Source organism: Chlorocebus sabaeus, chromosome 27 (genome assembly GCF_047675955.1).
Source record: "Chlorocebus sabaeus isolate Y175 chromosome 27, mChlSab1.0.hap1, whole genome shotgun sequence".
Taxonomy (NCBI): domain Eukaryota; kingdom Metazoa; phylum Chordata; class Mammalia; order Primates; family Cercopithecidae; genus Chlorocebus; species Chlorocebus sabaeus.
The window spans coordinates 47,987,570-48,003,199 of NC_132930.1; positions in this window are offsets into that span (position 1 = coordinate 47,987,570).

Sequence of the window (15,630 nt, forward strand, 5' to 3'; positions counted from 1 at the left end):
AGGGATGGGGGCGGGGGTGAACACTCAGGCTCCCCCTGGGCTCCTGTCCCAGCCTGGGATTGGTGGGGGGTGCCAGTTCCCTGCCTGGAGTCTGGCACAGGAGGGCTGCTCGAACGTGTAGAAGCAGCAGGAGGTGGTGGTGAGGTCCCCCGCAGGGGTGGGTGGGGCAGGCATCAGAGGGCTGGCCAGGGAGGGGTTAAGGCTGGGCCGCTCCCAGGATGGCGGGGCCAGGCCGGTAGCCGCTGAGCAGCTCAGAGTCTGTTTTCCTGAGCACTTGGCATCGGCCTGAAACCTCAAGTGTATTTTCTCTAAGTTTTATTTTTTCTTTGACCCCAAACTCTGGTAAATTTAAGGGAAATTTAATTATGGTGTTTTGGGTCCATTTACACTTAAACCTTCTCAGCAATTTTTCCAAGACGCTTTTGGAGTTCAGCACGCCTTGGGAGCCTTCTAAATGAGCGTTTTTATTATTATTATTTTTTGAAAAGGCTTCACTCCCCACTTCTGCCCCCCCAGCACCAGCCTTCCTGCCAAGAATAAACAAGCCCCGACTCCACAGGCTCCGGCTGAATTAGGAATCCAGGCCTCGGGGCCGCCGGTCCAACCCCACGTCACACCCTCCTCCCTCCGCGGCCTCCGCCCTCCTCGGGATGCCCCTTCCTCTCAGCCCTGCTCGCCACTCTGGTTGTCACCTGGCCAGCCTCGGCCAGAGTCCCTTCTCAGGGCCTCACCTGGCCACCCTCTGCTCGCCCGTCCCCAAGCCATGGACAACCTCAGTGGTGCTTCCGGCCAGGGCACAAGAGTCCAGGGTGGCCAGCTGGGCCCAGCACGCAGCTGCCCATGAGAGGCTGGAGATCCCGTTCAGCCCAGCCGGGGCGTGGGGATGGCCCCACCCCCACAAATGGCTTGACTTGGGGCAAGCCTACACTCTGTGTGGCTAAGAACTGGTGGATGGCAAGGTGCGGAGTGCTGGTGGCTCCTGACAGAAACTTCATGCCAGCCGCATCACCAACCCCCACTTGACAGGTGGGAAAACTGAGGCACAGAGCCGCAGGCAGCAGGAGGCGCTCAGTGGCCTGATGCGACAGCCCTGCTCCAGGGAGGTTTCAGCTGAGCTTGGGAAGGGTGGGGTGTTCACCACAGTATTTAGGGAGACCGAGAGTGGGCCGGAGCCCCCTGCCCCAGACCAGGTGCCCAGCAGCATGAGGGACGGCAGCCCTGCCCCACCTCGCCCCACCCCCAGCCACTGCAGGACGCTCCCCCGACAAGGGCTGACTAGAGGAGGCAGCTGTTTGGCTCTGGCTCCCTGGGCAGCCTCCTCAGGAGCCCTGCCTCCAGGTGCAGTCTCCAGCCAGGACCCCACCCGGCACGTTCAGCAGGGGCACAGGGCACTGACGTTCAGCCCCGGAACCTGGCAGATGACGGCAGAGGCTGCAGCTGGAGGCCCTTGGCCTGGCAGTGGGGCTGCAAGTGCAAAGCCTGATGTCTGAGGTGGGTCCTGGTGGTCCCGGAGGACCTCGCCCGGTTCCAAGGTCTTGGATAAGAGGCACCTGCTGGGGGCCTCAGTCTCCCAAGCTGTGAGGGACTATTCACGCCTGCTTAGAGGGCAGTGGGGAGAGCAGGGGCAACATCCGCAAGTGTCCAGGAGGAGATGGCCCAGGCACCTGGGTATGCCAGGGAAGGGGCATGGCTCTGGGGACTCCAGCTCTGGGGGAATCTGGGAGAGAAGGCCTAGGCCAGGCCCTGATGATCACAGACCCCGGGGCCACCCTCCCCAGTCCTCTCCAGCCCCCAGGAAGTGGGGCGTGGCTGGTCCCTGGAGACCTCCCCTAACCCAGCTGTTGGCCTTTCTGTCAACAACAGAAGTTGCCTCTTGCCAAGGAGAGGGCCTGGCTGGCGGGTTGGGCCCTTGCTGTGGTGTATGTGGGGCCTTGTCTGCCTGGATCCAGCAGGGCAGTCAGGGTGAGGGCTGAAACCAGGGCCCCTGCAAGAAGGCTGCTCTGGCCCCAGCCTCCCGGAGGCGTGGATCTTCTGCGGGTCCCCCAGCCCTTGTGCTTCCTGCCACCTGCTCCCACGGAAGCCCTCCTGCCCCTCCAGCTCAGCCGCAGGCACTGGGGAGGGGTGTCTGACTGGGGAGGGGTGTCTGTTGAAGCCACAGGGCTGCTCCATTTTACAGTTGGGGTATATCCTAGCAGCCGTTGACCGAAGGTGTGCTGAGGCACTGGGTAGAGTGTCCCCCAGTGCTTCTGCTCAGCAGGGAGATGCAGGCCACGGGTGCCTTAGGAGGCCGGCAGGGCTGGGATATCAGCACCCTGGACACCTCATCGCTACGCAGCTCTCAGCCACACTCGGACCCTCCCTGACTACCTGTGGCCAGCCCCATGCTCTGGGCTCCTCCATCTATGGGCCTGCCCTTCCGAGGACCCAGCCCCAAGGCTGACTGGGGTCCTGATGGACAAGACGCCCCTTTCTGCCCCGAACCTGGGGCCATCTCTGCCTCCAGCTCTCGGAGGCCCCAGGGCTGGGCAGGACAGTGGGAACAAGGTCTGCAGCCCCTAATAGAGACATCTTCGCCTCCTGAGGCCTCCCTCCCCCGCCACGCCTGCCTGCCTCCCCCGGCCCCGGTCTGCTGACAGCTTCATTGTCCACTGACCTGGGCAGGGGAGGGACTGAGGGCATGGGGGTGCTGACCGGCGCCAGGCAGAGGCAGGCGCCCGGGAGAAGGTGCCTAGGCAGTGCGCACCCACCCCACATATAACTGGTGCCCACACCTATGCCACACCTGTGCCTACACCTGTGCCACACCATAGCCCTGGTCAGATAGGGCTGCCCAAAGGGCCTCAAACCTGCTGAGCTCCAGCTGGGGAGTGGGGGCCTCAGGGGCCTCCCAGGGGCACAGTGAAGGGGATGGGAACCGGGGGGCGGGGGAGGTGCCCGTGCCCAACCAGAGGGGACAGAGAGCTGGACACAGAGACTGGGGCTGGGGAGGCTTTGAGGGCAGGGTGAGGACCAGCAGGTCCTGGGGTGGGGGCACATGGAGTGCCTGCCAGGCCTGGGCTCACACTGCACCCACCCAGCTTGCAACTGAGCAAGGACCAGTCACTGTCAGGGCCAGGGTCCACCCAGGGCTGGAGGGGCAGGGCAGTGCACACTAGGGAGGGCGGGTTGACCAGAGCCTCAGGTCCTGGGCCTGGGGTTATCTCAGGATGGGGGTCTGTGTTGCCTCAGTGCGGATCAAAGGGGCAGCTTATCAGGCCAGCCAGGCCAGGGCTGGCTTCCCACGGCCGCCCTTCCGCCCGCCCAGCTCCCCTCCCCACTCCCAGCAGTCTTTGCTCCCTGCGCCTCCCTACCCATGGGGACCTTCCACCCTCCCTTCTCTGGGATGTCTTCTGAGGTCTGCCCAGGCCCTGTGGCTCTGAGGCTTAACCCCAAATTCACCCCTCAAGGATCTGGTCTCCAGCCAGGCCGTGACTGACCCCCAGGAGTGGGCAAGGAAGCAGGCTGCAGGTCTAGAGTGGAGGGCCACAGGGATCGGTCCCTGGATGACAGGTCCGTTCATCTAGAGGCAGAAGCCAGGGCAGGCAGAGCGCATTCAGGCAGCGGCAGCCGTGTGCCTAGGGACCACAGACAGAAGGCAGGGGCATGGCACTGGTTCCAGGGTGTGAAACCACTGAGGCTGGGTGGTCACATCCCAGGGGGTGCACCCACCCTCTCAGAGGACACGCCCAGGGCACATGGAGCCAGCCAGGTGCCCCTGCGGAGCTGCTTCAGACCCAGGGATTGGTGTTGCCAAAAAGAAGCTCTGGAGCCCCCACTCCAGTGCCACCCGCCTGCCTGGGCATGGAAAACTGGGTCAGAGCAAGGCTGGGCAGGCTCCCTGTGCCAAGGCCGCCGCCTTGCCATGCCCAGCCAAATGGGCGTCCACAGCCAGGGCAGGGGCTTCAGGTGGCAGCACAGTCTGGTGCCCGGACCCGTGCCTGCATGGTCACATGCGCGTGTGCCCACACGTGTGATTGTCCTAGGGATACAAGTAGTGTCGGAGGCTTCAGTTGACAGCCTTGGCTCAGGGCTTTCTCCAGCCCCACGTGCCCCGACCTGGCTCCAGACAACCTGTTGCCAGTGCAGTGTCCAGGATAGCCCAGTTTCCAGGCTAGCCCACAAAAGCTGCGTGCCCAAAGTATCCTGCCCAGCTCTGGCCAGCTCAGGAAAGGGCCCCGGCCTGTGATCCTTATATCTCCTGGGCTCAGGGAGATAAGTGAGTCAGAAGACAAGTGAAGAAGCTCAGTTTCAGGAGGACAGCCCCTGCCCTGGGTGCACAGCATATCACGCAGAGCCCCTCCCTGGCTGAGCACCTCAGGACTGCCCATCAAGCACCCTCCCTTAGCAATCCCCAGCTTGCTGCACCAAGACACACCTCCATCTTCCACATGGCCACCTCAGAGAAGCTGCCAGGGTTCCACAAGAGTTGTGTCTTGGCCTCAAGGCTGGCCCTGGCCGTGTGGGGCTCATTAACGCTCAAGGATCATCCTCCTGGTGGTGCAGGAGCTGCAGGACAATGTCATGGGCACCTCGGGACTGAAGCCCTGGTCCCCATACCCCTGCCCAGGCTTTAACCTGGTTCCTGGAGGGTAGGGACTGCAGAGAGGGACAGGCTGCAGGTGACCCCCACTCTAGGTGCCAAGGGTGGAAGCCAAGCCCTCCGTCTGCCCACAGAACCCTGCTGCACCACTCTCTCCTGAGCGTGGGGCACCTTCTTTCTCTCTTTGCCCTGGCTGCCAGGAAACTCAGACCAAGCCAAGAGTCCAAGGGCGGGCACCTCCCTCCACAGAGGTTCTTCCTTCCCCACTTCCTCTCTGGCCCCACAGAGGCCTGGGCTTGCCTGGGCTTCCAGCCCTGCCTTGGGGCAATCTGTGCGCCTGCTGGGCAGGGTTGGTCCACCAGCTACTGCTGGCTCCGTGGTCCTCCCGGATCCACCCCACTGAAGAGCAGGGGGAGGGGCAAATCTCCAAAACCAGGGCTGGTGAGTCTCAAAGAGACCCCCATCCCACCCCCATCCCTGCCTCTACCCACCCACCCCTTACTGCTGGAAGACCCTTAGCTCCTCTAGGACAAAATGGTCCTGCCCGGGGATCACAGGGAGGCGACCGGACCTTTCTGCCCTGCAACGTTGACATTGTGGCCCCAGCACAGCGCGGCAGGACCCCCAGAGTGGCCCCACACGCCCTCCCCTAAGGACGCCCTTGACTCAAGTTGCTCGGCTCATGCATGCAGGCCCGTGAGGGGTGCAGACCTGGCATTCTGCCTGGGGAGCTTAAAGGACCCCACTGCTTGCTACTGTGGAGCTCACGGAACTGGTAGTGCCAGAAATCAGCTTGGGCAGGTGGAGACTCGACAGCCAGCCTGTTCCCCAGGGCCTCTCTGTTCAGGTTCTACCCAGCCGCCCTGCACCACCCCCACCACCTGTCTCCACTGCCCTCAGACGAGGGGCCGGAGGCACTGGGCACCTGCCGGCACCGTACACCCGGAAAGACCCAGTAGATCCTCTGACCCCCTTTCCTACATCCCCCATGCTCTGTTCTGAATGTAATGGGCTGCAGGCTCCCTCCTGGGGCCCTGCTGTCATCACCCCGTTTGTCCTCAATGGCCAGGCCCCATAGTAACCCGGCTCTGATGCCATGACCGGCCCCCTCCCCGAGCCCCTCACCTCGGCCATCACCCACCTCCTGACTGTGCATCCCATCTCAGGGCCGGCCCCAGCCCAGAGGACCGGGCTCCCTGCATGGCCGTGGCTCACCCATGCAGCCATCCATAGAGTGGGGGCAATAAAGCTGCGACCAGGTCTCCGAGGAGAGGCCTCAGTGTCTGGAGACTTCTGGAAGGCGCTGTGAGCTATTGCTTGGGCGTTGCCTCGGGCTGCCCCCAGACCCTGGAGCAGCTGCCCAGGCGGGCACGCCTGTGGGGCCGCATGCTCAGGAGAGGCGGCAGGAAGCCCCCAGACCTGCTGTGTGGCTCACGGGCAGTAGAGGGCACCCAGGCTTGACCAGGGACTCTGTGAGAGACAGGACTCCAGTTGAACAGCAGACAGCTGGCTCCTGTGAACAGCATGGGCCCAGCTCAGGGCTGCCCCACCCCCAGTCCGGCCCGGGGCTGCAGGTCTGGGTGGTAACTCTGCTGGGGCTGGGGCTGGGGCTGCACTGGGTTAGCGGGCTGGGTCCTCTCATCCTATCCAGGCCTCAGGGCTGGGAACAGAGAGATGTGTACCCTGCACAGCTTTGGCACGGTGGAGCTGTACGCTTCCTGTGTTTTTTATCTTTTTACTTTTTTCTTGAGACAGGGTCTGGCTCTGTCACCCAGGCTGGAGTGCAGCGGTGCAATCTCAGCTCACTGAAGCCTCTGCTTCCGAGGCACAAGCCATCCTTCCTCCTCAGCCTCCCAAGTAGCTGGAACTACAGGCGAGCACCACCACACCCAGCTAATTTTTGTTTTTTTTTTTAGAGACGGGGTTTTGCTATGTTGCCCAGGCTGGTCTCGAACTCCTGAGCTCAAGCAGTCTGCCCATCTTGGCCTCCCAAAGTGCTGGGATTATAGGCTGGAGCCACCATGCCCAGTTGGAGCTTTAAGCTTCTGAGAAGACACAGCTTTTATACATCAGATTTATTTATTGTAATTTTTTTTTTTTTTTAAGATGGGGTCTCTCACTGTCGCCCAGGCTGGAGTGCAGTGGTGCGATCTGGGCTCACTGCAAGCTCCGCCTGCCGGGTTCACGCCATTCTCCTGCCTCAGCCTCCTGAGTAGCTGGGACTACAGGTGCCCATCATCACGCCCGGCTTTTTTTTTGTATTTTTAGTGGAGATGGGGTTTCACTGTGTTAGCCAGGATGGTCTCAATCTCCTGACCTCATTATTCTCCTGCCTCGGCCTCCCAAAGTGCTGGGATTACAGGTGTGAGCCACCGCCCCCAGCCCTATACATCAGATTTATTTAGGCCCAGAAACAAAAAAAAAAACTGCAGAACCTGGGGAGAGAGAATTACCGCCCTTGGGCCCTTGGCTTGGTCTGAGCTGCCTGGCAGGCAGGGCAAAGAGAGAAAGAAGGTGCCCCATGCTCAGCAGAGAGCAGTGCAGTGGGATTCTGTGGGCTGACAGAGGGCTCGGCCCCCACCCTTGGCATCTGTGCCCATGTTCCCCCTCCCAGGGCTGAGACTCTGGCCCCCACCCTGCAGATGTGCCTTGGAGCAGCAGAGAGGGCAGAGCCACAGGGGACTCATAACCAGCTCTGGGCTGGACGCCATGCCTGCCAAGGGACCCCAGAGCTGAGAGACACTGAGCAGGGCCACCTGGGCCTCAGGAGCTGGCACAGGCCAGGCCGCAGGGAGGGAGGTGAGGCTGTGGTGGGTCCAGCCCTGCTCACAGTGCTGCTGGAGCTGTGTTGTTTTCAAAATCCACTTGAGGTCCGGGCCCTGCTGCCCACACTGGACGTCTGAGCACCCTCTCGCAGCCTCGCCATGGCGCCTGTTCCTCAGTCCCTTCTCTCAGACCATCTAGGGCCCATGGAAACCTGGGTGGGCTCAGTCCCCTTCCTGCTTGGGACTCTTTTTTTTTTGAGACGGAGTCTCACTCTGTTGCCCAGGCTGGAGTGCAGCGCCGCGATCTTGGCTCACTGCAACCTCTGCCTCCCAGGTTCAAGCAGTTCTTCCACCTCAGCCTTCCACCTGCTGGGGACTCTTACGGCTCCTGGGCTCCCGGCCAGCTCAGCACAGCTAGGGCTTCCGAACAACTCTCTGGCCACCTCGCTCTCCACCCTCCCCTGGCCGCTCCCCAGACCTTCTTTCTGCATCCTCTCCCCACCGCCCCACCTCACCCCCCAGGGCTCTTCAACCCTCCCGTCTACTCTCAAATCCTGCCCGCCAGGTGTGGGCCTCCTGACCACAGGCACAGCCAACACAAAGGCCTGGAGGCATCAGATGACCCCATGGGTTTAGGGAGGAGGCTGAAAGGTGGGCAGCCCCTCGGGGCATGTGAGCTCCTAGGGTGGTACCTGGGCCTGGACCAGAGCGAGACTGAGGCCAGCTGGGGCCCCGAGGGGTAGGCAGTTCCCAGAGGAACCTCCTGTAGCTGTCCTTGACCCTAGGGCCTGGCCACGGGCCCTGCCCCACGCCCAGCCCAGCTGATGAGGTGTGGAGACTGAGGCCAGCAGAGGCCCCTGTTCCAGGCCTGTGCTCCCCGAACCCCAGGGCAGCAAGGGCCAGGCTTGGGGACCTCAGAGGCCTGTGCTGCGGGCCACCGGCCCTCACAGGACTCTTGTGAATCAGGCGTTGACCCTTCGCTCTTCACTAATTAATTCAATCCACAGCCACCCAGTGAGCACCTCCCGGGTGTCAGGGGCTGCTCCCGGCCCTGGAGGCTCATCTGGGCCATAGGCCATGGCCCTGTCCTCGAAGGCCACATGGTGGCCTGGGCTGGAGGTGGGGCTCTTGGGCACTTTGTGCAGGAGGTTGGTGCGTCAGCCCTGCATGGGGCCCTGCTCCAGGGATCTCAGCAGCGCTTGGGCCAGGTCCTGAGCGTGCGGATGGTCAGGCTGTGTCTAGTGGGTGATGCTGCCTGGAGTCCCGGCCCCCATTCCCTGGGAGCACTCGGAAGCCCAGGTCCTGCCCCTCGGCCTGTCACTGGGCCTGTCTGGGGTTCCTGCCACTTGCTGGGGGAGGTAGCAGGCCTGGCAGGTTGCCCATTCCAGCCATGGATGCCCCCTTCTCCCCACGCCAGGGCACCCTCCATCGAGGTGGTCAGGGGACGGGGGCAAGAGCTCCTTTCCCAAGCAGAGTGGAAGGAGATGTTCAGGTGGGCCCCTCAACACCTGTCCACTGGGCGTGGTGCCAGCCTCCCCCAGCTCCAAGCTCTCTCCCAAGCGAGGCCCCAGCAGCTGAGGACTTTGTGCCTCCTGTCACTGGCCAGCCTGGGGACCACCCCATCCCAGGCCAGGCTCCCTGGTTCTCCTGACACGCTGCCGCCCTGGCTGTGCCCAGACACAGTGTGAGGACTGAGCAAAGCATGCTGGGCTGGCCATGCTTAGGGCTGGCGGGGACCCTGTCTGGGTGGGAGATGGACACTGATGGGCCCTGGTCTGTGGCAGGCATCAGAGAGCTGAGGAGAGAGGGAGACCCAGGCTTGAGGTGGGATGCAGGCTCGGGGGGCTGGGCTAACCTCTTGGCATGGGCTTCTGACCACGGGACTCGAGCGGGTTCAGGACAAGGGGCCACTGCCATGCCTCCTCTCACCCTCACTTCCTACAGGCTTTCTTGAGGTCATCATGCCCTGAGGTCCTGGGGGTCACACTGCATGAAAACCTTGACTCCTCAAATACAGTAGGTGCCCCTGAGTGCCAGGCTCGAGGCAGGCGCTGGGCAGAGCAGGAAAAGGGGTCCCTCCCTCTGGGGCTGGCGAGGGTGGGTGACGGCCAGGCAAAGCCTCTTGGGTGCCACAGAACAGGGATGGGCTGGAGGAGGACCAAGCAGTGCAAGGGAGGTGGCGGGCAGCTGGCCCTGTGGCTGGAGAAGCGTGGCCTCTGATGCCTGCGGACGCTGGGAATCCCCTGGGGCTTCAGGCAGAAGAGAGGCGTGAAGCGGGAGGCCCCTTTGCTGCCAGGTGGCAAGGGCATGTGAGGTGGAGGCCAGCGGTCAGTCACATGGACCCCAGGACCATGCTTGCTCAGGGCCCAGCCCAGAAGGGTATCAGCAGGGTCCCTGGAGCAGCTGACACCAGTAACGCTGGGGGGAGGGGCAGGGACAGAGGAGGGGTCCCGAGTGGGGGGCACTGACGGCTCAATCCTGGCCGTCACTGCTCAATGGGCCCTTGTCCCAAGCCATTGAGCGCCGCATTCCCGGCCCCCTGGCGACGGCCCTGGCCACGGCCATCTCCGGGGAGGCAGGAATGTGGCGGGCGGGGCTCTGGCTGGGGGTGGGGGCTCCCGTTCTCACGCCCGCGGCCACTCTGGCCGACTCAATTGGAATTTAAATGCCTGCTATTGTTGTCCCCAGAATGGCCAGGAGTCAGCGCTGCCCTGGGGGCTTGGCTGGGCAGGACTGGAGTGGCCAGCCCTGCAGCCGGCCAGCCCAGCTCCCATCAGGCCCAGCCACCTCTGCAGGCCTTTTCCCTAGCCCCCTCTTCCAGGCAGTCCTCCTGGATCTGGCCAGCCCCCTTTTCCAGCTGCCCAGCTAAGATTCTTTCTGGCTGTTTCTGCCCTGGGGGAAAGGACAATGGATAACCCCTACATGGTCCCTGCCTGGGCTAGGACCTGACTGGGGAGACCCACCCATGGTCTGCAGTCTCCCAGACCAGCTGGGCCCTGCCCGTCTATGAAAAGACCCTCACCCTCCCAAGGGCCCCACTCCAGCCATCAGGAGCCTAGGATGGGGGCTGGAGCAGAAGGAGCTCAGGGCCACACTCGAGGTTTCTGGGTACCCCGACCCCCTTGGTGGAAGAGGCTGGGGTGGGACCCTGGGCCTACCCCTAAGGCATCCTCAGGCCCAGGCTGGGGGCAGCATGGGGGTCTCAGGGGGTCTGACCCAGGCACGGCTGGGAGGAGCCTCCTGGGGCACATGTCCCCCTGAGCTCCAGCCTTGTGGAGCTGGAGGGTCTCAGGAAGAGAGGTGAAGCTCTAGTCTCCAGCCTCCTCCCCGGAAGGCAGCTCATGGGGCCCCCATTCCAGCTCACACACTGTGGCGCTCAGACACACCAGGTGGGTTACTCCCCTGGACTAAGGGTGGTCCCTGGGTCCGAGTCCAAGCCGAAACCCTAAGAAGGGGCACGTGGGGATGTTCCCAGCTTTTGAGGACACACAGGGACCCGTCAACCCACCATTGCCCGGCCCGGGCCTGGGGCCTCTGAGTCTATCCTCCCACAGCAGCCAGGGTGTATCACCCGGCACCCCAACTCCACACAGAGCCTGCCTCACCTTTGCAGGAGCATGTAAAACCCCCAATTTCCATTCTTACACTCCAAACCCCACCAAACACAACTCCAGCCACCTAGGTGGGGGCCCATCCCTTGGTGCCCTGGGCCATCTGCCCAGCTCAGGCACCCTCTGAGGGCTGGGCCACCTACAGGAGGTGCCGGCCACCCCCCAGCCCATCCCATACCCCTTCCTCTGCCAGGACTTCATTCATTTATTTATTTGCTGAACCTCTGACATGTCTGAAAGGGGCCTTTGTCCGTGCAGACAATCAATGGTACAAATGGAAATGGATTCGTGTTTGGGGAGAGTCTGGTGTGTGTGTTTGTGGGATAGGGGGGGCTGGGCCGGAGGCCCACGGAGGGGACTGCAGGCTCTGTTGCCCACCCGGCCCGCATGGCCCAGCAAGCTGTGTGCCCTCCAGGAGTGGCAGATGCCTGTGAGCAGACAGCAGCCCAGCCCAGCCTGGATGAGCACTGTGGGTGAATAACAGATGCAATCCTAGCGCGGGCACTGTTGCACTCACGTGGCCAACCAGGCCCCCGCCACCTACACGATGGCCAGTGAGGGTGGGGCTGAGAGCCAACGAGTGAATGGGCTGTGGCCAGGTCCCTGCATCACCCGGACCCAGGGTACAGCTTGCAAGGGCCCTGAGGCCAGGGTCAAGGTTGAGGACAGCAGGGCGGGCTGGCAGCCGAGTGGCCCCTGGGACAGGGGAGGAGGCCACTGCGAGCTGCCATTGAGACTTTTGTTGGAGTAAAATGGGGGCTCAGGGGGCTGATGGAGGAGGCATGTGACCTACATAAAGTTTTCAAAAGACTGTTTGCTGGACAGGGTCTCCGATGCCGGGGGGAGGCGGGCATGGGTCCCAGCGAGAGGAGACCACCTTGACCTGAGCAGGTGGTGGCCGTGAGGGCGGGAAGAGTTAGAGCCCAGGTGTGGCTGGAAGGCCCAGCCACATGGGTTTGCTGACTGATCAGCTGTTGGGGCGGAAGCACATTTATGAAAAGGGGAAGGACTGGGGCTGAGCCCTGTGCCCCTCACTGCCATCCTCCCCGCACACACCACAGTCTGAACTCCCTCAAGGCAGACAGCCCTGGCCTCTGCACTTGCACACTGACTCACGCAGAGCCTGGGGCTGCCTGGGCCTGAGGGAGCTGGCAGGCAGGGGCTGTCTTTTTCCTGGAGGACTTCCTGGTGGCACATGCTGCAGCTGGAGCCCTGAAGCACAGCGGACAGCCCCCGGCGTGTGTGGTGAGGCCTGCTGCTCAGTCCTGGGCCCTTGGTCCAGTGGCGGTCGGGAAGGGGTGGGAGGCTTCTACCTGCCCCGGGCAGCCGAGTAGCGCTGACCCAGCACTGTCCACTGTGTCCCAGGCGCTGCGCCTGCCAGCCCCCGGCGCCTGTCCAGACAGACACGGTCCATTCATGGGCCGAGGAGACACAGCCGTGGGCATGTCAGTGGCCTGGCCCGCCCAGCTGGAGCATGGGGCCTGTGGCTGTTTGTCCAGTGTCCGCTCATCCACGGCCAATGGGCTTTGTGGGCTGGCTCAGGGCAGCCGGACTTCTGGCTGATTCTCAGCCACTGTGACTGTGGTCTCTGAAGCAAGGGTGGCAGTGAGGGCAGGAAACTTGGGGACACCATGGGAGGAGCAGGTTGAGGGTGAGGAGGGAGCCCCACTGTCCAGGATGTGAGGTGCAGGGCACGCGGGACCCCAGATCTCCAGCTGGGGGCTGTCCCACAGGGAGTGCTGGAGGCTGTGGGCATGGACAGAACTCAGAACTCAGAGGCCCCCTGGGTTATTTATTTATTTTAGAGATGGGGTCTTGGCTGGGCACGGTAGCTCACGCCTGTAATCCCAGCACTCTGGGAGGCCAACTCATGCCTGTAATCCCAGCACTCTGGGAGGCCAAGGCAGGCGGATCACCTGAGGTCAGGAGTTCAAGACCGGCCTGGCCATGGTGAAACCCTGTCTCTACTAAAAATACAAAAAATTAGCCGGGCATGGTGGTGCACACCTGTAATCCCAGCTACTCAGGTGGCTGAGGCAGGAGAATCGCTTGAACCTGGGAGGTGGAGGTTGCAGTGAGCCGAGATCGTGCCATTGCACTCCTGCCTGGGCAACAAGAGCAAAACTCCATCTCAAAAAAAAAAAAAAAAAAAAGAGAGATAGGGTCTTGCTATGTTGCCCAGGCTGGTCTTGAACTCCTGGCCTCAAGAGATCCTCCCGCCTCGGCCTTCCAAAGTGCTGGGATTGCAGGTGTGAGCCACCATGTCAGAGGCTGCCTTGGGCTGGCCTGCTGGTGCCCAGGAGCTCTTTTATTTTTTTTATTTATTTATTTATTTATTTTTTTTGAGACAGAGTCTCGCTGTGTCATCCAGGCTGGAGTGCAGTGGCGCGATCTCGGCTCACTGCAAGCTCCGCCTCCCAGGTTTTACGCCATTCTCCTGCCTCAGCCTCCGAGTAGCTGGGACTACAGGCGCCCGCCACCACGCCCGGCTAGTTTTTTGTATTTTTAGTAGAGACGGGGTTTCACGGTGTTAGCAGGATGGTCTCGATCTCCTGACCTCGTGATCCACCCGCCTCGGCCTCCCAAAGTGCTGGGATTACAGGCTTGAGCCACCGCGCCCGGCCAGGAGCTCTTAATTAAGCCCCAAAGGGCAGCTCCCTCTGGGGGATATTGCACTTGGTCCTTGGCTTTTGTCTGGAGGTCTACCCCTCCAAGGACCTCAGGGGAAAACCCGCCAATGTGGGGTCTACTTATCCCATGCACCAGTGCTCCTTTGGCCTGCAGTGGGAGGAGCATCCCTGTGCCTTGGGTGACCTATGTTGGGTCCCAAGCCACCCTGTTCTGCCATGAATAGGGTAGACCCCCCATCCTCCCACGCTGGGCCACAGACCACCAAGAGCTCCCCCTGCTCAGAATTGGCCTGCCCTCACATAGCCTGACACCCCAGGGCTGCAGCCTCTGCCCTGACCCCGTGGCCCACCTCGACAGCACTGGCAACCTCAGCCCCATCCTCCGACGTGGCCCAAGAGGCACCTTCCTAAAACCAAAGCTCTGTCCTTCGGATGCGCTCAGGCCAGCATCTGTAGGCGGCCCACGTAGGGTGGGGTTCTTGAGACTATAGGCCCACCCTGAGCCTCCTCTGGGCAGAATGAGAAACCCATCCTCCTTCTGGGGCCTGGGTTCCCTCATAGCTGGAAAAGGCCCATAGTAGCCAGTGGGGCTCACAGTTCGGACTCCTGGCCAAGAGGCTGCGCTGAGCCCAGGGACGAGTCTGGGAGACACAGCCTGGTTGAGGCCGCCGTGGCCTCGTAGGCTGGACGCTCTTGCAGCTTCAGCTGCTTTGGCCAGGCCCCCGTGTGCATACGGCTGGGTAGGGAGGAAAGGGCAGGCAGGTGGATAGCCTGGGGACTTCGGGCAAATCCCCAAGGTCTGGAGTTAGAGACGAGGCTGCAGCAGAGCCTCACACAACCGTGTCAAAAACCTCAGTCAGGGGCACACCTAACACCCCCACCCTTCCCTGAGCCAGGACATGGCCCGAGGGGCCTCTCTCCAAGGGAAGTGCCCACGATCAGGACTCAGGACGTGGGGTTCAGGAACCAGCCCAGGCTGAATGGAGGCAGGAAGGCCAAGAAGTTGAAGCTGCCTTCCCAGCAACAGGTGAGGCTGGGGGCTTGGCTGAGCCGCACCAGAGGATGGCGCAGGGCCTGGGAGCTGTTCACCTGGGCGTGGAGAGCAGGCCCAGAGGAGAGGGCCACAAGCCCAGCAGCGAGTTCAGGAGCCCTAGAGCCCAGAGCCGCTGTCCCAGGCCCGAGCTGAGCACCTGCTGGGATTTGTGCCTGCTGGAAGATGCCTCCTGAGGTCCCCTCACCCCTGTCCTGGGGCCCACCTCCCCATCACCCACGTTGAGCCATGAGGGGTCAGAACAGACACGGGCTCTGGTCTGGCAGCTGCCCGCACCCCATGCACAGCGCCACAGGGCAAAGGGGAGCCTCCATCTAGGCCAACAGGCCCATCTCAGGCAATGAGAACACGAGGGGAGGTGGGGCTGAGGCCTGGGGTGGAGGGCTCAGAAGGGCTTCCCAGAGCAGGCCACAGCTGAATCGGGTCTGAGAGCAGAAGTGCATGGCCAGTGAGGGCAGCAGGGGTGGGAGGTGGGACCTGAGGGCCCTGCATGGAGGTCATGGCAGGCAGAGGCCAGCAGCCAGTCAGCTGGCAGCTCACTGTCAACCCCTGGGGATGGTCTGGGTCCGGCATGCCCAGAGGGAGGCCGGTGTGAGAACAGCCGGGTGAGCCAACCAACCTGAACGTGCCTCCCTCCCGGCCCCCACCCTGACCCAGATCTCGCTGCCATCTGAGCAGGAAGGGAGCTGGGATCTGAGATTGGGCCCCCACAGACTCAGATGCTGCAGGGGTGGCCCCACCCGGCAAATGGGAGACCAACACCAGAGAACCAGCTGCCCCACTCGGCCCTGACCCAACCTCTAGAGCCCATCTCTCTCTGGAGGTGGCTCCAGCCCCCGCATGCCGGCCCCTGCCCATATCTGGGGCAGATCTGCTGGGGAGGGACAAGACAGGAGCTGCGCTAATCTCTGCGTCTCCCGGGACGGCCCCGCCAGGTTTGCAGCGGGTGGGGGGTGGTGAGCAGGGTCAGATTTCCAATTGGCCCCATCCCAGG